Source organism: Ambystoma mexicanum, chromosome 11 (genome assembly GCF_040938575.1).
Source record: "Ambystoma mexicanum isolate Mex_15411 chromosome 11, UKY_AmexF1_1, whole genome shotgun sequence".
Lineage (NCBI taxonomy): Eukaryota > Metazoa > Chordata > Amphibia > Caudata > Ambystomatidae > Ambystoma > Ambystoma mexicanum.
In genome coordinates this window covers 689,837,539-689,862,722 of record NC_090934.1, presented here as the reverse complement: position 1 = coordinate 689,862,722, position 25,184 = coordinate 689,837,539, and positions in this window count along the sequence as shown.

The window sequence follows — 25,184 nt, the reverse complement described above, 5'->3', positions numbered from 1 at the left end:
CCGAATGGAACAGCCCTCGCGGGAGTTTTAATTAAGTTCTGTGTTGTGTGGCTTCACAAAAGAAGACGTAGCCATGTAACTGAACAGGCCCAATTGAGTGCCCTTGGCTTAATGTACTTCTGCCAAGGATAATGTAAATATGCAGTGTGCATAGTGCGTTGGTATTCTCTCTCTCTCTCCCCCCCTCTCTCACTCCCTCGTGTTGTATTTCATTGTGTATTCAATTTACTGAAGTGAACACATACACATAATAACAAGGTAGCCTCGCTGTCTGAAACAGAAATATTAACTTAATACTTTGCAAGCTGGGAAAGCTTCATAAGTGAAATGTATAAGTGAAACAAATACGTTAGCACCATCCCAGAAGCTTCCAACTGCCCCAATGTCTTGAGTGTCACTGTCTTGCCGCCAGTACTCATTTGCATGCTGAGACTGGCAGTTGTGATTTTAGCCTTATGCGTTTCACCCACAAGTCCCAGTTAAAAAGCCAGCAGGGGTGATGTTGCAGAAACTTTGAAATGGTGCACGTGCAATTAGCAATAGGGCAAACATTGCTCTAGAGCAAGGTTGCCCAACATACGCACCCAACATTGCAGAAATAAATAAATTAATCGGGTCCACGGACCCGGCAAACATTGAACAAATAAATAAATAAACCAGGCCGTGGCGGAGGACTGTTACTGCCTCTGCCACGGCCCGGTTTATTTATTTATTTGTTCAATGTTTGTCAGGTCTGTGGACCCGACTAATTAATTTATTTCTGCATAAATTAATTAATCGGGTCCACGGACCCGACAAACATTAAACAAATAAATAAATAAACCGGGCCGTGGTCTGTAACTGCCTCTGGAGTCCCCAGCACCAGAGGCAGTTACAGGCCACGGCCCGGTTTCAGGGGCGCAGAGTATCCCCAAATCCCTGCGTCTAGACACACATTACATATGTAAAAAAAGAAAACTTGATGAAAACGACGAGGAAAACTGTACAAATAAAGTGCAAATGAGGAATATGACCTCGATAATTACACTTCTTACGTCAAGTGGTTTCAGATACTGGCACCAGTCATAGTAACCAATAATTATACAACGGTTCTTTACCATTCAGCCACGTATTAACAATTTTTGACTAATTCCACATTAATTTTCCTCTAGTCATTATCAACCTTCTCTCAGCCAATCAGAAAGTTTAACGTGCAGTCAATAATTACTGCTATTGACCGCAAACTGAACAACGTGTCTTCAGAAACAGACAGGGAAACAACAATGCAAATTGTAGGCAATATTTTTGTTCAACGTGACACTTTCTCTCTGGGATGACATTTTCTTTTTTTGTTGCAACATGCTATTTAACACATGAAAGCGAAAACTATACCATTAGAAAACGGTTTTATTTTCTTGCAGAAAAACCATATATGTTTACATGACACCTAATGCATGCTCTTGCTAAACCTGTTCCAGTTCAACCAAGTTTCAATTAAATGCTTAACTTATGAAGACAACCATGTAATTTAAATACTACAAAATAAAACCACATTTAATTTACTTACACATTTTCTTTATTTACTTTAGTCACTTCTAAAGCGGCATTTTTTACTTCACCACCACAACTCAGAAACATCCATTGCAACTACCACCATACCACTATCACCAATTTAAGGCCCATGATAAGGCTATATTAGCACATGGAGATCATAGTTTACCTCCTCTCAGTCAATCAGAATGTTCAGAGTGCAGTCAATAACTTCTGGTATTGACTGACTTCTGAACATTCAGTCTTCAAAACCAAACGGGAAAACAACAATGCAATTTCCAGGCAAGATTATTTTCAACAAAACACTTCCTCTTCAGAGGGAGCTTTTTTCCTGCTGCAACATTCTATTTAACAAAACAAAGATAAAGATAGAACAATAGAAAATGCCATACATTCCTTATAGAGAAATTGTTTACTTTTACATGACTCATTATACATGCTCATGTACACCCCGCTCCATAATAACCAGGTTTGCAAATTAAATGCTTAATTTATGAAGGCATCCATATTTAAATACTATCATATACTAACACATTTCATTTACTAACTCAGTTTCTCTATTTACTTTACTCACTATCAAAGTAACATTTATGCTTCACCATCAAAACATGCATTTCAATGATCACTATTTGCTAATAGCCGTATAGACTTTATTGCTTGGAATAATGACCAGGTCAGGGGGTTTCCTTCCCTGAAACATTATTTTTAAATAGTAGCTTAAAATGGTACATTGCACAGCATACATTTTGTGAAAAATTGAGTAAAAGGCCAGACAATTTACAACCAGTTTTGTAGAGTAGCACATAAAAAGATAGACTACATTTAAGGTAGTAACAGTGCAGGGGAACATTTTCCAACACTTTTTCATGATGCCATTGCCTACAATAAACACCAGTATTCTGCCAGTGAAAGAAGCCATTTTCAAGCTGGATATGCCTAATATGTATATTGACGTCTCCCTCCCCGGGCGCCCCTTCAGGTCTGCCATATACAAACATGAGCAGAGCATCCATAATAGATGCCCTCATGGCTTTATATTAGTCGTGATACCATGCACCATCTACTGGTTGAAGGAACAAAGGCTTCGTAGATCTCCATTTGTGACACCAACCTAAATGAGGCCCTGCAGGGCTTCTGTCCCTGTGGACAGTAAGACATCATTGTGTCATGCACAGAACTCCTGAAATGGAATGCTGTGCATGACAGAATGAGTGATAGCTGGGCATAACAGAAAGGGTTGCACCACAATTTCCTTTGTGCAATAGCGGCCTTTGTGCACACTATACGTTTCCATTTCAGGAAACTGTGTATGGGCTGCTTGTGAGTCTAGTTGTCTCTACAAGTTAAACACCCATTTCTGATCTTCATGTTGTCTGGATTACACAAGTAATACATTTTCCTTGTCACCACACAAAACAATTTCACTGACAAAAAAAATTCAGACCTATTGGCTTTTTCAATGCTTGTTTGAGAAGTACAAATTGTAACCAATGGGATGCCATTAACTCAACACAAAAATGGTTGATAATTGATAATCATTAAAAACAAATATGGACTTTGATACCATGCATTACGGATGGAGGCTGAAAAATATATGGTTTTGATTGATCACGGAGACTTAGCTGGCCATCATGATATGAACAAATTAGAACATTTAGAGTGTACCCCAGGAGAATGCATGTTTCCTATTCGGGTGTTCCAAATAAACATAGGACAATAGTATACAGGTGTTTAAAGTCATTTATTAAGTCATTAATACCATGCCCCCATCCACTCCCCTCACTCAGCTCACATATTTGCAAAGGCTGTTCATAAATTCTCACCCAGCCAAGAACACAGAAAATGTATTTTGAACTGTTGCAGCCTAATTCACGTGATTTGATGTTAATCATGAATCAGGAATGATTCTCCATCACGATTTCTACTGCTCCAAAAAATTATAAAAGAAAGGAGGATGGCTAGCAGACATTTTAAAGTCCACTCTCACACGTTTGTTGAGAGACAGATGGCCCCACCTTTGGCTCAATATCGTAAAGGTGAGAAACGTTATTCTTTAAGGCAACCATACTGCCTTTATCTCAGTCAGGTACAGCAAGGGATGAATACGATGCAAATTGAAGATGGCGAGAATAACTAAAAACTGATCGTACAATCACGCATATGCATCCATTAGACATGAAGCACATACTCACCATGAAGAAAACGCATGTCAAATATGCATTTATACTTGAACAATATTAATATTGCAACCATAAAGACACGAAGAATACTAACAAAAGCAATATATAAGATGAATGCAACACAAACAACACACTAGTAGAGCTCACTAACATGGGAAATGCAACAGAAATGGACAGCCATATTTTCTGACATGGAAGCTGCAGTACGCTTCTAAGTAAATGGAAGGCCTTGTGGTTTCATGAGAGTTCAAGCCGCTAAAATAACAGAATGAAGATCCTTAAAGAGTTCAAACGGTAGCTTGCAGTTTGAGCCAAGGTTACTAAGAATTTAGGGAGGATCCGAGCGTCACAGAGAAGGCACAAGATAAGTGTTCCCAGGACATAGATGGAATAATCCCAAATTAATTAAAGTCTGGAAAAGTACAACAGACCATTGTGAGCCAGGTGCAGGATAATTATAAGTAAGAAGACCCCATGAAGACTAAGCTCAAGAGAGTCCCTAGAGGTAGAGGAGACCATAACATTAATATTAGCTAGAATAATCATAAATGCAGGGGGAATTAAATAAAAATGCAGTCCTCTCACACATGACCCATAATTGAAGAACACTGTCTATCCATTAGCGCAGAACACAGATAGGACACCTACCTCACTCCTCACACATATTCCCACACACGAGACATTGCACAAGGCTAACTACAAAGGCGCTATTGTCATACTGGCATGTTTTTTTGCTATCCTGGCTTTATTTTGGATGTTAATAAAGCTGGGTTTTGCCTTACACTTTTTCTATTCCCGTTACTGAGTCTGGGTGTTTCTGGCTCCTGATCCTCTGCATAAATCTCAGGTTTTCTAGGCTATTGTTACCTGTACAATTGTTGCGAAAACTGTATCCCACGCTCACAATCTATAATGAGCCACCAACACCATTTTCTATTGTTATCCTAGTCTCATTATTTGTTGCTATTTTACAAACTATCGGTTGATTCCTTTCTTGACCACAAATTAGCAGTTTTGTGTCAACATCCCAACCTTCAGGTACTGAGGAGTGATTTCAACAATTGATAGTTTCAATATTGTCCAGTGCATGAAGCTAATCAGGTCACGAACATTCCCACGATGCAACCTGTAAATAAGAAGACCATCAAATCATAGCCTTTATTCCACATTATATCCAAATTTGAGTAGGTCAGTTAAGCTTGCCAAATTAGAAGGTTCAAACACACAGTTGTTTAACAGACAACTCTATCTTTACACCTGAATATATTTCATCCATACAGAGAACTGTATTAATTCTCTACACAAAACCAAAATTTAAAGAAATCCATGTTGAGTCCTTCCACCTTAAAATCATGAAACCATACCCTTCTGCTTGGGCAGTTTCTGTGACTCAAATACAACAGCACCAATTATGAATAAAACGAGACAGGGTGGAGCAAGAAGCTAAGGGAAAATTATTTCCAACAAGAATGATCAAGAAGAGTAAAAAGTGACAACAGATAAAAACTGTTGAAAACTGGGTTGAAGTTTTATTGGAAAGCACCCATGTGTTAGGACCTTTGGGGCCCCAAGGACCAGTGGGGCTTGCCCCGCTGAGTGATATGCACCCCAGAGGTGGCATTTGGTTTGCTCCACAGAGCCCTCCACTTCTTCAGACTCATCATGTTTCCTGAAGCCAGAGAGGGATGCAGGACTGCAATTCTCACACAGTAGTCCATATGGCCTACGATAAATAAGGCGCAACACACACAGCTAATGTTAACACCCAAGTCCCATTTGTGAAGTCATTACAAGGAAATCTCTACCCTGATGTAGATGCTCCATATAATATAAACATTTTCAGTGTTAAAGTACTCAGTTTGCTCCTTGCCTTTCAGTCCATTGGTATAGTGCCCCAGCATTCATCTTGGCTTTTCTCTTGTTTGTAGGGTTCTCCTTGGAACATGCATGTTTACCCTCTGGCCAAAGGTTATGTTCTAGACCTCCTGAAAGGAAGGAAGTGCATTCATATGAGCAATTATTTCCTTTCCCATTGCCTTAAGGTAATACCTTGAACATGCCAGCAAGGATTGAATGCACTCATGCCAGTCTATCACCTTCTTTGACACCACAAGATGTTCACACCCACAACCCATTTCCAGGCTACTACCTTTCGCTTACCAAAACATATTTCTTCCTCTGTGCCTTGGATTGTTATTGAGCTGGATTATATTTAACCACCAGTGCAGCAGTGCTGTCAGGGCCCAAGAATTTCAGCTGTGACAAATCCATTGCTCTCCTACTGGTTCTGAGATTCTTTCCCACAATCTCTCTGGTTCTCTGCTACTTTCTCCGGGCCTGATCTCCTCCAGTGTCCGGGATATAAATGTAAGTAAGTTCCTGGCATTACTCCTGTTGTTTCTGTGCCTAGACTCTCAAGGTCACCTTTGTCAATCTATTTAAATTTCCACTCTTAGTGTGGTCTCCAACAGCTTCAAGGATGTAGCCTCAGGCAAGTTTCCAATCCTCTCTCCAAGTCTGGTTTCTACAAACATCCAGGATATAGCCACAGCAGGCTTCCCATCTTCCTCCTCAGTCTGATCCCTACCAACATTAGAGATAAAAAAACCCATCCACCTCTTCTTCTCTTGGGCTGGTGTCTGCCAGTTTAAGAGATCATTATGTCTGCAGACTCATAACGTCTTCTCTTTCTCTTGGACTGGCCTCAGCCAATGTGTGGAATATAGTGCCCAGCAGGCTTTCAGCTTCTCCTCTTCCTAAGCGGGTCTTTGCCAGTGTCTGGAATAATCATTCAGAATACATTAGGCTCCTTATTTCTGTGTGAACCTTACCTAAAGAGTTGTGAGCCCTTTTATAAGGACTGTAATAATTTTGAGTGCTGAACTGGATACTGTCTCGTTTCTTAGCAATGCTGGATTCAGAATGTGTATTCAATGATTCTTCTTTCTCCCCCCGAGGTGCATCCCCATTACTGTGAATCCTGCTCACCTAAATACAGTTACATTCCAGGGATGGCTCTGCAGCCTTGCTGTGTCATTAAAAGTCTCAGGGGACATTTTCATTTCAGGCATAGGTCTAGGTGTTGGCCCACACATCCATCAGTGGAGAAAAGATGATCTGTTTGGAGGATGGTCCGGGGCTTCAATGAAAATCTGCTATGGGGATTTCCATTCTTACTGTGCACATTCAGGTCCCTGGGAGTGGATAATTGACCACGCTTCCCTTGATGGCCATGAGGGATGTCCCGCCTAACCACTGCTTGTTAAGCTAACTCCCTCCTCCTTCTTCATTCACACAGAAGGGAGAATCTGACACTGTGACTTTGTCACATTGATCAGTGCACCCAAGGTGCAGAACTATCAAGAAGAAGGACACAGATACACTGACATTAGAAGGTTAGTTTTACAGAATTTGCACACACATAACCCAATGAAGAGCATTTTCACTAAGAAAGAAGAAAAATACATATGTCAAACTCAAACCCAAATTCTGAGACTTAAGGAATTAGTTGTATGGTATTGTGCTGAAAGGCATTGTTTTCAGGGTTATAACACCTGATACATGGCTCCAGATATTTTGATAAGAAACATTGCATTAACACTATCTATTATCCAAAAGTATAAAGAATCAATCTGTAAGGCAATTTCATTTAAAAGACATTTGAAAATAAAATGGAAACATTCCACATGGAAGCAGTAAAGGGTTTCTAGGTGAATGAGAATGAAGAAGGGATGCAGAAAGGTTTATGCCACTGATCTTGTAAAACAGATGTCTGAAGAAAGGCCATGATGGTAAGCAAATTTCCTTTATTCAAGACGAACAACATAATGAGAGATATAAGATTACAAAAACTATAATACATAATGCCAGAAAATATATCAATCTATCTAGGTCTGCAATCCACCAAAAACAATGGCAAGATAAGAATAAAACAGCACAAAAAAATAAATGATGTAATTACCAAAAACACTTCATCAGATGTCATTTAAGTAACTCTCTCCTTTAGAATCTATACAGAATAAAGTATGTGTATGTTTTATTCACCAGTACAGAAACATTGTAGATACAGAATTTGGAAGAGGAGCATCCATCCAAGCATAACCGGAGATAGTGTTTCCCATACTCAGGCAAATATAATTTCGTAAATAATACAAATGTCTATTGCACTTTCACATAACATGCAAAATTCAAAATACAAACATAACACGGGAATTTGTAGAACTCCTTTCAACCCAACAGCATTATTTTGGCACTATAGACAAATAACAGTGTATTTCTACCCAACACAATGATAATAGATAAAAGACATAAAAAAGTCCATAATAAAAAAAATGAGACTAATCACTTTTGTGAGGCTATAAAGAGGAGGGCACATTACATTTTGTTAGAGCAAATTTTTGGTAAAGAACTGTCTTCGCTTTTTCCATGCATTTTAAATTATGGATGGTATGGTGTGATTGGGCTAACAGTTGAAAATGCCCAACAATCAGCTTCTTGCGGGTGTAATACCCCAGCTTTCCTCATTAAAGTGTGTAACCAAACGTGCCTGAGATGGGCATAGCGTCTACATAATAAAAGAAGTGGATCTGCGTTTCCTGCCACAGCCCACAAGACAGAGCAGATCAGGAAGTTGAAAAGATGACTACCTTGCTACCACAACTTTGGTATACATTTTGGGAACCCACATTTCATTTCAACATGGTTCCAAACTGCCATGGCACTTGGATTCCACATACAATTGCCACCTCGGATTGGTCTGTAAAGTGTAAGTGGGCCAAGCTAACATATGCACAGCAAACTGCCTTTTTTCATCTTGCGGTCAAAAGTTGAAATGGAATTTGGGGACTCCCAAAGATGATCGAAAAACAAAATGGTTGTTACCCTTCGTAAGTGTGCCAACAATGTAAGAGAAGATATCCCTCTATGGTCTATTACCTCCTGTAAGTCTATCTTACAGATTGCGCCAGCTTCTGCTGCTCATATTTTATCCCACAGGAGTTTGGATCTGAGAGTAGCTGTTTTGCTGATCGCCTTTAGACGCAGCGCCCCATAACCATTGCTTATTGGAGCAGAAATAGGCAATCCCAAAAGGTGGTTGAAAAATACTTTTTCTGCTACCTGGAGATTGTCCAGACTCATAAGGCCTCATAATTCAGCAGCATACAGAGCTCTCGAGGTAGTAACAGGGTTGTACCTCACTACCATCTCTGGAGCCTGATGTCCGCTCCTACAGCCCTTTCAGCATGCCTTTCATCACCCAGATTGCCAGAAAATCATGGGGTAAGCTTTTGACTATTGTGGTGCATATAATGTAGACTGCATTGTTTTGCTGCATTTGTCCACGGATCTCCATGCTTACTATTTGCAGACTAAGAATTGCAAGATTATCATCTTGCCACAATGTTACCCACTGCTGGGTTTTTCAAAATACATTTTCGAATTTCGGGACTGGTGCCTCACTCACCTCGGCCTTTCCAAGATGGCTGAATCACCTGGCCTTGTCTTTGTTGCTTGCCTGGCTCCCACCTCCCATTGGTTGCCCTGGCTGTTATTAGCCAATGAGAGCAACCGGGAGGCAGGAGCCTGCCCTGATCACCTAAGGCACACACGAGGGCCCAGTCAGCTACCTGTCCGCTACAGGTATGCCTTGGTCGCCTGTGATGCTGTGTGCCCCCCACCCCCTCCCCTTGGTCACCTGTGATGCTGTGTGCCCCCTCCCCTTGGTTGCCTGTGATGATGGATGCCCCCCACCTCCTCCCCTTGGTCGCCTGTGATGCTGTGTGCCACCCACCCCCTTCTCTTGGTCGCCTGTGATGCTGTGGGCCCCCCACCCCCACCACTTGGTAGCCTGAGATGCTGGGGGCCCCCACCTACTCCCCTTGGTCGCCTGTGATGCTGTGTGCCCCCACCCCCTCCCCTTGGTCGCCTGTGATGCTGTGTGCCCCCACCCCCTACCCTTGGTTGCCTGTGATGCTGTGTGCCCCACCCCTCCCCTTGGTCACCTGTGATGCTGGGTGCCCCCCACCCCCTCCCCTTGGTCACCTGTAATGCTGTGTGTGCCCCCCGCACCTTCCCTCTCGTTGTCCTCCCCCTCCCCTGCCCACTCTCCTCCTAGCCATTTCCACCTAAACTGACTTTCTGCATCTGTATGCTGCTGTCACCCTGCAACATGGGGTTGGGAAACATGTTTGTGCCACCTGTAATGACTTTCTACATTTGTATGCCGCCGCCACCCTACAACAAGGGGTCGGGCAACATGTTTTTGCCACCTATAATGACTTTCTGCATTTGTATGCTGCTGCCACCCTAAAACAAGGGGTTCGGCCACATGCTTGTGCCACCTATAATGACTTTCTGTATTTGTATGCTGCTGCCGCCCTGCAACAATGGGTTGGGCAATTTGTTTGTGCCACCTATAATGACTCTCCGCACTTATATGCTGCTGCCACCCTGCAACATGGGATTGGGCAACATGTTGTGCTACCTAAAGTGATTCTCCGCATTTCTTTGCTGCTGCCGCCCTGCAACATGGGGTTGGGCAACTTGTCTGTGCCACCTTAACTGACTGTCTGCATTTGAATGCTGCTGCCACCCTGCAACATGGGATTGGGCAACATGTTGTGCTACCTAAAGTGACTCTCCGCATTTCTTTGCTGCTGCCGCCCTGCAACATGGGGTTGGGCAACATGTCGGTGCCACCTAAACTGTCTGCATTTGTATGCTGCTGCTGCCTTGCAACATGGGGTTAGGCAACATGTATGTTTTTTTGAAAAGCACTTATGTAACTAAGTATGCCTCACCCTGCAACATGGGGTTAGGCAACCTGTATCTTTTTTCAAGCATTTATGCAACTAAGTAAGCCTTCTGTAACAGTGTCACGATGCCCAAGGGCTGTTGTGAGCTTTATAAATGCAAATTAATACATACAAATAAGTATGTTTGCATAGGTGCTGAAACAGAGTGCGCCCCAAAACTCCAATCAAATCTCAGCATGCCCCCTCCTAAATTCTTCAGAGTAAGCTTGCTCTTCTGAATCTGCAGCTTTAAATTAACTGTGGTGGATAGGTGAACCTCGAGGTAATCATAATGCCTAAAACCTCTAGGTCGGGGTTTCCAAAATTCACCTTATATCATAAAAGGCAATGAGAGTCTGAAATCTTTAATTTGGTCTTGGTCCCATTTGCTTCAAGACCCTTAAAAGAACAATAAGACTCAAAACTGCTCATTAGTTTCATGAGACCAATTTCAGTTTGCACCATGAATACTGATAAATTTGCAGCGAATAATGTGTCAACCTGTTTTTATTCACTTCTTACTTTGTTTGCTCTCCAAAGAGGAGGGGAGATAGCTCATGGGCAATGCGTTTGTCTTGGAAGCAAGACCACACTGTGCAACGCAGGCTTGAATCCCGATCCTGCACTTAAAAAGGAATTGGACGATTTGACCATAAATCTTTAACCGCGTTGCCTAGTTGACTGAATTTAGGCTATACGAAATGATCGTACATCCAAAAATTCGGTCAACTAGGCCATTCGGTTCCATTTTAGCGAACAAGGGGAGCAGGGGTTGCTGGGGTGTCCCGCTCTTCCGGGACATTGGAAGCAGGAGACTTAAAAAAAATACAATATAAAACAGAGAAAGGGACCCTGCGGCGTCAGCTCTGACCTGCGTTGCAGGGATGGAACTGATACCTCAGGGTCTGCATGAAGGCAGATGCTGAAAGGTAAGTGGGGGAGGGTGTGGATATTTTGGGTGGTTGGAGGGGGCATGGATTAGTTGACTTTGGCCACAGCAAAATTGGGTTCGCAGCGTAATTGACTTCCATCAGATACAGTACCAGTTCTATTTGGGTTATTGAAGATTTTACATCACATAGACTAAACCTTTCTAATACAGAATATCATTTCTAATGGTATTTTCAACACAGTCTGAATGGGAATATTAGAGTGTATATCACAAAGGTCATGTTGAGGAGTTGCATCTCAAACTAGCCATCCAGTATTTAGATATACTATTGGTGGACACCAGAGTACTGTTTTATGCGGATCGAAGTGTCAAATGGGGCAAGCACTATAGCTAAACAAACTCTGCTTCAGAAGGCATTTAAGTTGTATCAACCTTTGAACTCTCAGGGAAACTCCTATTCTTTCTATGTCTAATAAAGGGGAGGCTTCAATAGTTAATCACCAGCAACTCACCCATATTGGCATCAAGATCCCTATATGTTTCCAAGATACTCCAATATCTTTTACATATCTTCCTGGTATTGGTGGTTATTGTATGACATGAAATGAACCATGGCCCTGATTTACAAAAGCCTTGTTCAATGGAAAACCACGTTGAAAAACGCTTTGTAAATCAGGTCCCATGTTCCTCATCACATTAATCAGATTGATCATGTGTATTCAATAATGTACTTCTTGGAATATTTTCAATGTTCACCCTAGTTGCATTTAGCTCATTGTTGTTGTAATCTTAATGTTGTGAGCTTCTGTCTGATCCTCAAAAGCTCTGAAAAAATTATTTGGGCATGACTATACTCATAATTTTGGATATTATTATTCTGATTACTGAGGTGGGTGCTATAATGATGTAAAATACTATTTGTAGATACACACATTCAAATAAAAACATTCAATGTTATGCTTGCTATAATGTCAAATATGAGCTACAGTAATTATCCTTTGGTTTCATCATGCATAATTGTAACACAGTTACTGTAACATCTTACACAATAAAAAGTAATGCAACTATGCCACCCAGAACACTGAATTGCCATTTCGTATTTTCAGGCCTCAGCTCATAGTACTCTACCAATCTCATATTGCAAAATTGGAGTCCAGAATCAGATAAATGTACCAATGGGTGGAAGCTTACTTTTTTTAGGAAATAGTGTAGCACTCCTTATTCATCATATGATTTTATGATCTTGTAAATCAACTGCATCACTGGTAAACAGCACGTAGTCAGATTTCCATTGATGGGACTTTAATGATTCTATTAAACATATGATTAGTCTTCTGTATACATAAGAGTAAAAATCAAACATACAGGATCCTTCTCGCGAGCCCATAGCTTCTAGAAAAATAATTATAATAATTATACTGCTATCACATTTGGGAGGTGAGGCTTTTCACACAGATTCTGATGATTCACCATAGGTTTTGGTGAAAGGTAAGGAATCCAGGTGGATCATGGGTTCTGTTACTTTCACCGGTCCACGCAATGAATCCAGAGTGATCTTTGCCATGCACATATATGCACATGGGAGATCAGTGATAGTGGCCACCATGAATGCATTGCCCCATTTTCTTCTATGGAGTGAGTATTATTTCTCCTGATGCAGATGATTTGGCCTAATCGACAGAAATCTGCCGGTCCATGGGGATACTCCCCGTTTGCATTTCAATGGCTCTGCAATCACAGTCACTCATATTCAAAATCACTGTGTTGCCACACTTAGCTGAAATCACGAATCCTGATGATCAAGGTACCTCCGTGATATTATTTCTATGAGTGGACCGGAGTGCCAAGGAGAGTGCTACAGTTGTAGCAGGGTGTTCTTTTTTCCTTGACCTGTGGGTGGAGCAAAGGACGAGCTGTTACTAAAACCCACAGTGAGCACAGAGCACTCGAGCAGAGTGCCAAAGAGAGTTCTACAGTTGTAGCAGTGTGTTATTTCTTTCCTTGACTGGTCGGTGGAACAAAGGACCAGCTGAAAACTAAAACCCACAGGGCCTAATTCATAGACGCATTTTATAATGGGAAAACCCCATTGGAAAACGATCTGTGAATTAGGGACACAGTGAGCATGGAGAGCTTGAGTGGAGTGCTGAGAAGAGTGCTACAGTTGTGGCATTTGGAGCGGATTGGAGCCATAAGTCTTTCATATGAGCTATATGTATTTCTAGTGCCTGAATATCACTGAATGATATGCGCTGTAAGGATTAAAGGGCACCAGTTCATACCAAAGACCTCAGCTGATTTTGCAACAGTGTGCTTATCTTGGATAGATTGACTACAGATGAAGTTCAGTGCGTGCAGATTAACGCTTTAGACACCCCAGCTAATGAAACAACCAAATCTAAAATCACAGACCATATTTAACTGAATGCTCAGAGTTCTGCCACCACTGCTACTGCCATACTAGAGTAGGAAATATCAAATATGGACAATAGTAGTTCTAAAGGAGGATAGCAAAGGGGCAACGCGCTGGTCTTGGAAGCAAGACCATGCATAGCAACAGAGGTTCAAATCCCAGATCCTGCTTAGAAACCAAACTCAGGTACGGTATTAGGTGCATTATAAAAGAACAATAAATAAATAAACAAATAAATAACCAGGATGCCACAGTCATTGTACATAATTCTAGTAATAATCGATCTGGCATATCTTCTCAATTCCTCTAGTGCATGTGTGAAATGAACCAGAAAACGAGGCGCTGATGCCTGGCCATCTTAGATATTCACTTCCATTTACCGCAATGAAACAGTAATGAAAGCCGACATTTTTCTGGGCTCTGGGCTCAGACATCAAACATGTATTTCTGCTGCAAAGGCAAGGTCACATATTCATGTCAAATGACCAAGCCAGGGAGAATAGTTATTGTATTGTACGTTGAAGGACAATCTAGAAAGGGAGTTGGAGCACTCTGCAGGTGCCTTGATAAGGAGTAGTGGGAATGACGGCAAGGAGGGGAGATGGGTTTCTCCCACTTCTAACTGGAATATTCCACTCTGTTTGTGTCTCATGCTTATTGTCTGCTCTTCGGCTGAGGGCAGCATGGTAACCCATGAGGGGCGGGGATCGAAAACAGCCCATCAGAGACAAGGTTTTTCCTCTTGGAATACAGAGATAGAATTTGGCCCCCCCCCCCCGGTGATGAAGTCTCACTGAGAGGGAGGATTCTCTGCTCCAGATCCCGTTAGAATGATCTATATCTTTGCCTACCTGCTGGGGGACTAAGCAGTGTCGTCGTGGCTGAGATTAAGGTGTCTTCTGTGGAGATTATAACGGTGAAGCATTTTCTCTTTGTCTATATAACAGATTATGTGTTTATATTTCTCTTTCTGTATGTCATGATTGAATAAAGGGCCTGTAACGCCACATTTTTCTTATAACTATAACCGACGTGTTATGTGCAATTCTTTGCCAATCTGAGTCCAATAACTCATTTTGCAAGGGTCAGGAGAATGTAAGCATGAGATCTCCACAGGTGGCCATGATAAAGCAAAACAATTCCTTTCCCCCGCTATTTATTCTTCAAATGGGGTGTCAAAAGGCATGGGAAATGGGAAATGAACATGGGAAAAGACAGCACTGAGCTGTTGAATGAGGCTAAAGACTAGGGCAAATTGTTACATTCCATTCCTCCAGCCGCAGAAGCTAAATCTGTAAGAGTTCAATCCGTTTCACCACTGTTCCACCACCCCTGCGTATCAAAAAGAGAGGTGCAATGTTTCTGGTGCCTATTACAACAACAGGAGAGATGGAAGGGTAAAACGCACCAGCCTACCCTCTACATAAAGGGATTAACCCTTGAAAAAATTACAACAACTGAGATGGCGCTATTCATCACTGCTTTCTCTGGGTGGGTTCTATTCTCGTACCATAATCATCTTTAGGCAGGAGAAGAGAGATTACTAATTAGACGAGAAATTAGTAGAAAAATAAACATATTTTATTATTCACTTTACACGTAAATGTTAAAAATGCACTTTCGGTGTATGATTAAAGTGCTGATAAAGTCTCCTGTGTATGGAGTCTAAATATCACGTTTAACAGTGATAAATGCACAATCTTAGACCCTTAAAATCGGTAATTCGTTTAATTTCGAGTTCTAACCATTTTTGAAATGTAATGTGTCATTTTACTTATCACACCAGGCCATACCTCATTTTACACACCTCACTCAATTCTCTTTCCATTCATTCTAACCTTCAGTCGCTGTCACCATCTCATTCTACACACACACAAAACTGGTGCCCGACATGTTTCTTTCCGTTTCAATGTTAATGTTATTACTACTCGGAAATTCTTCAGGGGCTTTTTAGTAAATGGCTAATGAAATATGCATAACAATACTGTCAACGTCATAGCCTAAAAACAGACAATGATCACTACAAACAAAGTCATGTCAACAATTAGTTGAAATTCAAATAGTGTCCTCTTCTTAAGGATTTGTAGTTCCCTTGCCATCCGTTTATCTTGAAGGGAATCTCCACCTATCAGAGAGCAGTGACAAGGAATAGGCGTATTAGTAACCTATCCTACAACTGTGCTCATAAAACAACTATAGTTTAGTGATAGCAGTCAAATCTCAAGTCTGAAAAACAGCCATGTAGAATCAGGAAAGTGCTATATTTGTATTAGTAACAGATCACATGGTTAACAGTGCTTATCACTGTTATCACTGGGGATGGGTCTTGTATGCAGAAGCATAGTTTGTTCAGTTCCATCACTGGCCAGTAGGACATACGACTATATTCCACTCACCCTTTCATCAGCTGTCAATCCGCTGCTGTTGATGATGTGGTCATGTGATGGAGGTCTCACTTCTGCGGAGCCAGAAACTCTCACTGAACTGAAAAGAAGTTTGAAAGAGAGGGCCCATTAGGTGCCTAACAAGTTGATCAGATGATGTCGATTATACGCATTACACCAATGGCTTACCCCATGGGGCGAATTCTATTTGTGGGGTCTTTCGAGGGTTGTCTGGAATCGCTCGTCTCTTACTGAGTGTGCTGTGTGGTATTAATTCCACCTGACTCCGTCTTTAATCACTAGGGAAGCAAAACCACACAGAAAAATGTCAGTGTTGGGTCGTCTCTATGGGGGTGCAGTATATCACATGTCCTATTCGTGGAACTCACTTCAACTGGTAATCCCTTTGGGCATGTCGTTTATGTGCCCTCAGTTCTTCAGCCCAAAACGGTTTAGTATACTGATGGGTTGTCAAACGCCAATTCCCATCTATGCCCATTGTGCGTTAAAAACCGTTCGTACTCACAGTGGGTTTGCTTTAATCTGCACGGAAAAGAACAAAAATGAATACACATACGCCCCTTGTTGCTATCGTTGTGGGTCTGGGTTTCTGATCATTTCCAACCCCCCGGTTGGCCCGCCCGTGTATCATGTTTGTTAAACTCGAGGCCTATGTTCTCGTTAGCATGTAGACGCCTAGTTTATATGGCATTACTGCTAACACAGAAAATGTTATTGTTGTACGGAAAAAAGTTCAGTATTAACATGCCCTATTGAATGAGTCGATACGCTCCCGTCCCGGCTCCTGTCCAAATAAAGAAATGTCTACGTGAGTGTTCTTACCACTGTGGTCACGTCTGAATGGACTCCAGATTCGGCATTAATGCGTGGCTGACTCGTCCGCGTTCTATCGACAGTCGATCACTTCCGGATTGGCTTTAGTTTGTTTACGGTACCTTGGGGTTCTTTTACGTCAGTTTTTACGATAGGCGCATGCGCAGTGAAGCCTTAATTCGAGTTTTAGGTTAATGAATATTAATTTTGTACCGGTTCACTCGTCCAGTCCATGTTCATCATGGTGAAAAAATACCATTTCATGAGTCTCGAGTTAGAACTGTTGTCAAAATCTTCTTCATAAGTTTTACCGTGCCGTAATGAGTCGTCGGGTTACCGCCCTGATTATACAGCTTAAATGTCATAAGGAAGATCTCTGAAGTTCAGACCCACCAGTCGATTTTTTCATTGAGTCCTGTGTTCAAACTGTTGGTAAGAAAAATTAGTTGCTGTTCTTTTTTCAAAAGGGTTCTTTTATCTTTGTTACTGTCCATGCCTGACCTTTGTTTATATAGGACTGTCCAGCTGATATCTTCCACCGTATGGTTATGCTCGATTCAATGGTCTACTAGGGGTGCATTCCGTGTGCTATTTCTTATACAACTGTTATGTTCCCCTCTCCGGATTTTGATTTTCCTATCCGTTTTGCCCACATAGATTTTTTTTGCATGGGCACCACACTGCGTAGATGACCATGTTGGAGTTGCAGTTGGTGAAGGTTTTCTGTTGCCAGGGGGTCGGCAAACCAATGTCTACCGCTGTGCGTTTAAAAGTGGAGGGACAGCATAGGCAGTTGCCACACTGCTTGTGTCCCATCAGAGTAGGAAACCCCCATTGTTGTGGTAATGTCTGCTGCTTCATTGGTTTCTTGCTGATGTCATTTCTGGTGAGAAGTTCTTTGACATTCCTGCTTCTTTTGAAGGCAATTATCGGTCTTGAAATTGGATAGTCAAAGTTCTCCAATAAATGCCACTTTTTCCCAATAATTCTTTTGATTCCATTCGAGAGGTGGTCGTATGTGTTGACAAAGACAAGTCTTTTATTTATCTCTTTCTGTGTCCGCTGTTCCCTATATTCTAGGAGGGCATCTCTATTGTTGTTATTTGCCCGTTTCCAGGCGTTCTGGGTTATCTTTCTCGGATAGCCTCTGCTGTCCAGTTTTTCTTTCATTTTGGCTGCTTCTACTTGATAATCTCTTCTGTTGGTGCTATTCCTTTTCAGCCTTAAAAACTGGCCCAAGGGTAAATTGTCGCGTACATGGCGCAGATGGAAGTTGGAGTAGTGTAACAACGAGTTTCTATCTGTTGGTTTATTGAATGGTTTAACATGCAGTTTTTTCGTCTTAGGTTCCACACAAATGGTGATATCTAAAAAGTCTAAAGAAACTGTACTGTGTTGGTGTGTAAATTTCAGGAATCCATTGTGCAGGTTTATCCAATTGAAGAACTGTTCCAGTTGCAATATTTCTGGTGCCATTTCAAAAACCGAAATGAGCTGCACAAACGTTCTCGTGCTGCTGCATGAACCTAGCACAAATCGAAAATAGCACAACAAAGTTTCTCGTGCCACTACGCAAACCAAGCACAAATTGAAAATAGTTACACAAAGTTTCTCATGCCACTGTGCAAAGTTAGCACGAATCAAATAAAAACCTATGTGAAGTTTCTTGAGCTGCTGCACGAATATGCAGGGTTCGGAAAAAACATGCAAAGTTTCTCAAACTGCAACGCAAAAAACTAGTATGGATCTTAAATAAGCCCCGGTAAAGATTATCCTGTCACTGCACAAAATTTCCACGGATTGAAAAAGACCAGCACAAGGTTTCTCATGTCGCTGCGTGAGCCTGTCATGAATTGAAAAACTGCACAAAGTTTCTAGTGGCACTATGTGAAACTAGCACAGTTCAGAAAAACCCACACAAAGTTTCTCATGCCGCTGCATGTAACTAGCTTGGAGTAAAAAAACCTATGCAAGATTTCTTGTCACACTACATGAAACTAACATGGGAACAAAATGCCATGCTCCATGCAAAACCGCACAAAACCGGGTGAAATTTCAGTGGAGATGGAACTGTAATGCTGATTTCACAGAACGCTTCGCTGCCAAAAATGCTGCTCACAGCTACTAAAGATTCTCTGTCAAGGGAATCCCCAGTGATACGATCCCTATTTTTATGGTGGAAGTTAGTCCCACCTGATTTAAATAACTTGGGATCTAATATAATTTTCAAGCTAAATTTAATTTTAAGCTCCCTTGTACAACTTTATGACAGTATAAAAAATTAAGTAAAATCACATACGTTTATATTGTAGTCAATGGAAATCCAGCTGGCAAATGTAGCATAGTGGGTTACTATGCAAGAAGTTAGTCACTGCAATACAGAAAACCCTAAGAATTCTTAAGCTGCTAAGAGTGATGAAAATGCTAATGAGGAAAAAAACATGTTGTCCGATTCAGTCCTCTTGATTAAGGATGTGCCTTTAACCCTCAAATCACCAAAAGAGCCCATTGATCCCTATTCAAGATAAATCTCCTCAGCTAATGAAAGGCAACACATCTATGCAAAAACTGAAATGTTCATCACAGTAGTTACTGGGATCTATGCATCACCCTTTTGCATCAAAGACAAACCTCCAAGTGACACCAAAGCAAACTGTAATTCAGCCGGAAAAGTCTGAATCCCAGATTAAAAGTTTGGATACAATGACATCGATCTTCAGCCCGGCTGTACTGAAGCTCGAACCAACTGCAGAAACATTCACCACGGAAAACCTTGGAAAGAACACATACCCCAACCGGAAAGATTAGCAACCACCAATTGAAGAGGGAACCAATTTACCAGATGTGTGGAAAAAGGATAACGGACCCAAAAAAGGCCTAAGCAATCGGCTAAAACTAGGATGCTGGAACACGCGAGGCTTCGACCACTTAACTAAAACAACGGACGTTAACTTAAGCCACTTTGGCATCCTGTGTTTGCAGGAGACTTGGCTGACAACTAAACCCCAACTGGATGGATATAAAATAATCTTTTCCACAGCAACAAAAGGGGCTATGGGATGACCATCAGCGGCGCTCATTACCACGCTTAGATCGGGATCCGCATTTGACGTGACCGAAGTTCTGGTCTCACCTAACTGGGTCCAGACGATGATCTTAAACCGTACGATCACCCAGGATCCCTTCCAGACCCCTAACGAGGGGAAAACCCTCCTACTCAACATATGTTGGAACCCAGACATAACATCTAACGAGGAATTTGAAACCGTACTTTCATACATGTTCGACGAAGCCGACGAAAAAACTCAGTGCCACAACACCATCTTAAACGGTGACTTTAATGCAGCATGTGAAGGGATCAGTCGAGAACATAAACAGCAAGATCAAAATCTTCCGGTGAGGAGAAGAGGGAAACTTCTCGAGCACCTTATGATAACAAGGGACTTGCATAACCTTCACTGGCTTTGACCCAAACTTAACCTAGAGATCCCCACGTGGGAAAGAGGAGACCAACAGGCCACGATCGATCACGTATTCGTCTCTAAGGATCTCCTCTCTTCGATCCATACTTTCAGAGTTGTGCGGACGGCGTTCAGTGACCATAATTTTCTCATCACAGAAGGAACGAAGTTCAGACCTCAAGCTCTCTCAAATCCGATCCCTTTGGAGAAGTCGACCACAGGGAATCAGGTAAAGATATCGGACAAAGGCCTTCGAGAAATTGATCTCCAATATTCTCGCTCTCAACAAAACGGTGGGATTCTCGGAACAAAAACCAGAGGTGATCTGGACTACACCCCATTGCTGATCAGGTTCCTGATTCCAGCGTTAAAGCTTCGCAAGCCTACAGTCAGCCACAACCATCTATATAACAGTGACCTTGTGGAAAAAAGAAAGCTCCATTGACGTTTAAAGAAAATATACTACAAAACACCCACCTTAGAAAACCTTAACTTATGGGCGTTGGCTGTCTGTGAGTACAAGAGCTGGCTCAGACACTATCGACACAAGTTATATCAGGGCGACGCAGAACACATGGTGTCAGCCATATGTGGAAACAAACCAAAAGAATTTTGGAACTTGATCAAGGGGACTTTAAACAAAACGACCGGAGACATCCAGAATAACGTAGGAGAGGCTAAGTGGATAATCCACTTTTCGAAACTGTTTGCGCCGATAGCAGATAACAATCTTTCATCTGGCCTTGCTGTTAGAACATCAGCACATGATATTGAATCTTGAAACATCCCTGCCGACGACGAAACGATCTTACTCAAAATAAAACAATTGAACAACTCGAGGGCCCCTGGGCCAGACAGCCTTTGTAATGCGGAGCTCAAGAACCATCCAGAACTGTGGGCAACCATAATGAGTCAGATCTTCACCAACTGCAATCACCTTCAGGACATTCCTCCCTCCTGGAAAAAAGGCACCATTGTACCTATTTTCAAGAGGGGTTTGACAGACGACCCGGGTAATTATAGACCGATCGCCCTCTTGGATGTTATGGGCAAGGTGTTTGCATCCTTGGCCTTGGACGCTTTCCAAAAATGGATCAACACCTCCGACCTTGTGGACCCTTTCCAAAACGGCTTTGTTAAAAATCAGGAACAACAACTAACATCTTCCTCCTAAGTTCCCTGAAAGCCAAAGTGATGCAGTGGGGTCCACCCATCTATACGGCTTTCAGTAACCTGGTCCAAGCCTTTGACCAGGTCAATAGGCAACGCTTTTGGGGGAAACTGGAAAGCTCAGATTGCCCTCAACACATTCTGGAACCCATAAAAGCCTTACATCATGGCACCTCAATACGGGTGCAACTCAGTGCTGAAGGAAGACTGTCAGGGAAATACAGACATCAAGAGGAGTAAAGCAGGGATGCCCTCTTGCACCTGCCTTGTACAATGTCTACATAGCAGACAACAGGAAATCATCGGAACTGGTCAGATGTTTCCCTCCTTCTTTAGGAGGCTCAAAGATCGAGCAACTATTGTACGCAGATGATATCATCTTGATGGATCTAACCCCCGTAGGCCTCCAACGCCAACTAGACAATCTAATACGCTACCTGGCAGAAAACAACTTAAGACTGAATAACTACAAAACTAAAGTCTTAATACTGGGAACGGTGGCCACAAGAAAGAAAAAATTCTCTTGGCATTGTGAAGGGAGGACGCTCGAAATAGTCAATGGCCCTCATTACGACCCTGGCGGAAAGCTGCCGATAGCGCCATGGGGGTTGGCGGATTTTCCACCCCATGCCGACCTTGGCGGAGCGGTAAATCCCCAATCCCCATTTTGCCCTTCCCCATTCCCATTCTTGCCCCATAGGGTATAATGGGAGTGGGGAAGGCGTTAATTACGCCACCGTAAAGTACGGTGGCGTAATTAACAACGAGGTCCCTTAGCGCCATGGATTTCTCCGCCCGGTAAAACCAGGCGGAGAAAGGCTCCATGGCGCTACGGGAACTCGTAGTAGGGCGGACGGGTCCGCCACGATTACCGCTGGCGGTAACCCACTCCGCCAGGGTCGTAATGAGGGCCAATGCCTTTGAGTACCTGGGCATCATGATCAGCAACGACAAGGAGGAACAAGTCATGCAAGAGTCCCTTTGGTCAAAACTGAAAAAGCTTACGGCGCAGGCCAAAGCAGTGGACAGTAAGCATGCAAGATTTTCCATCAGCCCTTTCATAAGATTTTATAAATCTAAGGTTGTTCCTGTTCTGATTTACGGCACCGATGCAATGCCTTTGATACCTGACTCAATTTGGCCAAAATACGAAAGCTTCTTTTGGCGAGGTGTTCTGAACTTGGCTATCTCTACACCGATAGCCCTGACAAGAAGAGAACTCTGTTTATCTGCGGGAACAACACAATGCTTACCAGATGGGACCAACACAACCTCTCCATCCTTCAAAAACTAGCTAGTACCCTGGAAACACTGATACAAAATCCCAACCAGGTATCAAAGAAACTCTTTGAAGCCGATTGGATAAACACTCTGGAAGTCGCAAACAACTACTCACTGACAGCAAACCTTCCCAACACGCTGATGAAACTCGATGAGGTGCGTGGATACCTCCTCTAATTTCCAGATAAACGGCTAAGTAGAACCTTCTTAAGGTTCAGACTGAACCAACTAAAAACAAACGAAATTTTGACAATTCGTAATCAATCCATCTCAAACAACTGTCATTATTGTGGAGCACCGGACACTGTAGAAACCACCAAACATCTGATCATTGAATGTACTGGCCTAACTGCGAACAGACAGCGCTTTCTGGCTGAGCCCCTGAAGAACTACCGCTCTTTAGAGCTAGAAAATGTATGGGTTCTATTGGCCAGCAGTAACAACAGGAGATGTTCCAAAAGAGCAACATTCTCTAGGGCCTATGAGATGCCAGAGCAAACTGAAGCAAGTCTTGCTGACATGAGGACAAGAGCAACATCCTCCAGGGCACATGAGACACCAGAGCAAACTGAAGAAAGACTTGCCGACAAGAGGACAAGGGCAACATCCTCCAGGGCACACGAGACACCACTTGATCAGGCCACAGGCAACACCAGGTATCCCAGCTAGTATTGAATATTGCCTACCCAGGTTTATCCAAATGCCAAAGATCCCAAAAGGATGTTCTGTCTAATCGCTTACTCTGGACCAACTTTAAATCACCCATTGTGACAATTGTAACATTCTGCTACTTACCTCAAGTGAAAATGGCTCCCAAAAACTTGGTATGTCGATATCTGTGCTATATACTGGAACAACATTGACCGGCTTATGAGTGATCCGGAGTAGCATGATGATTGAAAAACCTTGGGTGTGGATCACCTGTTTAATAACTGTTGCTTTTCTGTTGAAGAATCATATAGCGATTCAATACATTGGAGCAGTATGGGCTTTACAGATGAAACTATTGGGCCATGTTAAGTCAAACATTTCAAGTCTTAATATTTCAAAGATAAAACCACACAATGATCAGGGCAATTTTGGATAGACCTTGAACCACTTAACTTCTCTCAAAATAAATGTTTTATTTTTATTTCATCAAACATATGTATCAAAGATAATTAGAAAACATCACCCAGGACAATATACAATACAATAATTTTAGCATTTGCATAGACACAGGAGTAAAGTGCAAAGCATTACATGTATTTCTTATTGTACATTTTTCACAGCGATTCCTCCACAACGCTAACCCTTCATTCTAAACAAGGGACAGAATTGATGTTATATGTCTTATCACTCAACTCATTACGCAGTGTGTATGCATACATTGCTGTTTTCTAAATATGTTGACACAGATGTCTTTTGGCTTCACGAGCTACTAGAACTGCTCTCACTCCCACAGCCTTCCATCGGGACAAAGGTCACTACTTTCATCTCCCACAAATCAAGCCTGTGTTTTAACCATATTCAATATGTAGAAAACCTATTTAAGCACCCTCAATTGCAAGCATAAATTGTGCTTTCTCACCTAGTCTCTTGAATGACTGTCTTGCATGACTGGATCTAATTTTAATTGGGTTTACTCCACACTTAACTGCATTTCCTCTATAAAACAAGTAGTACATAGACTCGATATGTCTGTACCATAAAGCATGCTTCTTAGTGAGTTACATCTTAGTGGATGCAATAGGACTGGTACCTCTTCTCATCCTGCTTCATGACCAATTCATGCATTTTACTTCTAAGCAGCATTCCCAGTGTGACTTTTTATGGATTACCGAGATATAAATAAACTCGAAATGTTCGTAGGAGAAAAATACTAAAAATAACTTTCAGTTTTCTCTCCCCTGTACATTTTAGACTATCCCCTTGTCCCCCACCCTCTTACTTACTTTGTGTGCCGCCGTCTCTAGCATCCCTCTGCAATGCTGGTTCCCCGGCACCGCAGGTTCTGCTTTTCTTTTATTTTTTCAAATAACTTTATTGAGACGATAGCAGGGGACACCCCCGCATCCTCTACTCACATTACAGTGGACAAGGGTGCGGGAGACACCCCCGCAGCCTCCGCTGTCCTTGTTCACTGTAAGGCAAACGAATGGAAGACTTGGTCGAAATGTTTGGCCATTCGTAATTTTCGTCAAATCGGCCATTCGTTTTTTTTTCTTTTTCGATTATATGTACGGAATCTGTTTTTAATCTGTGA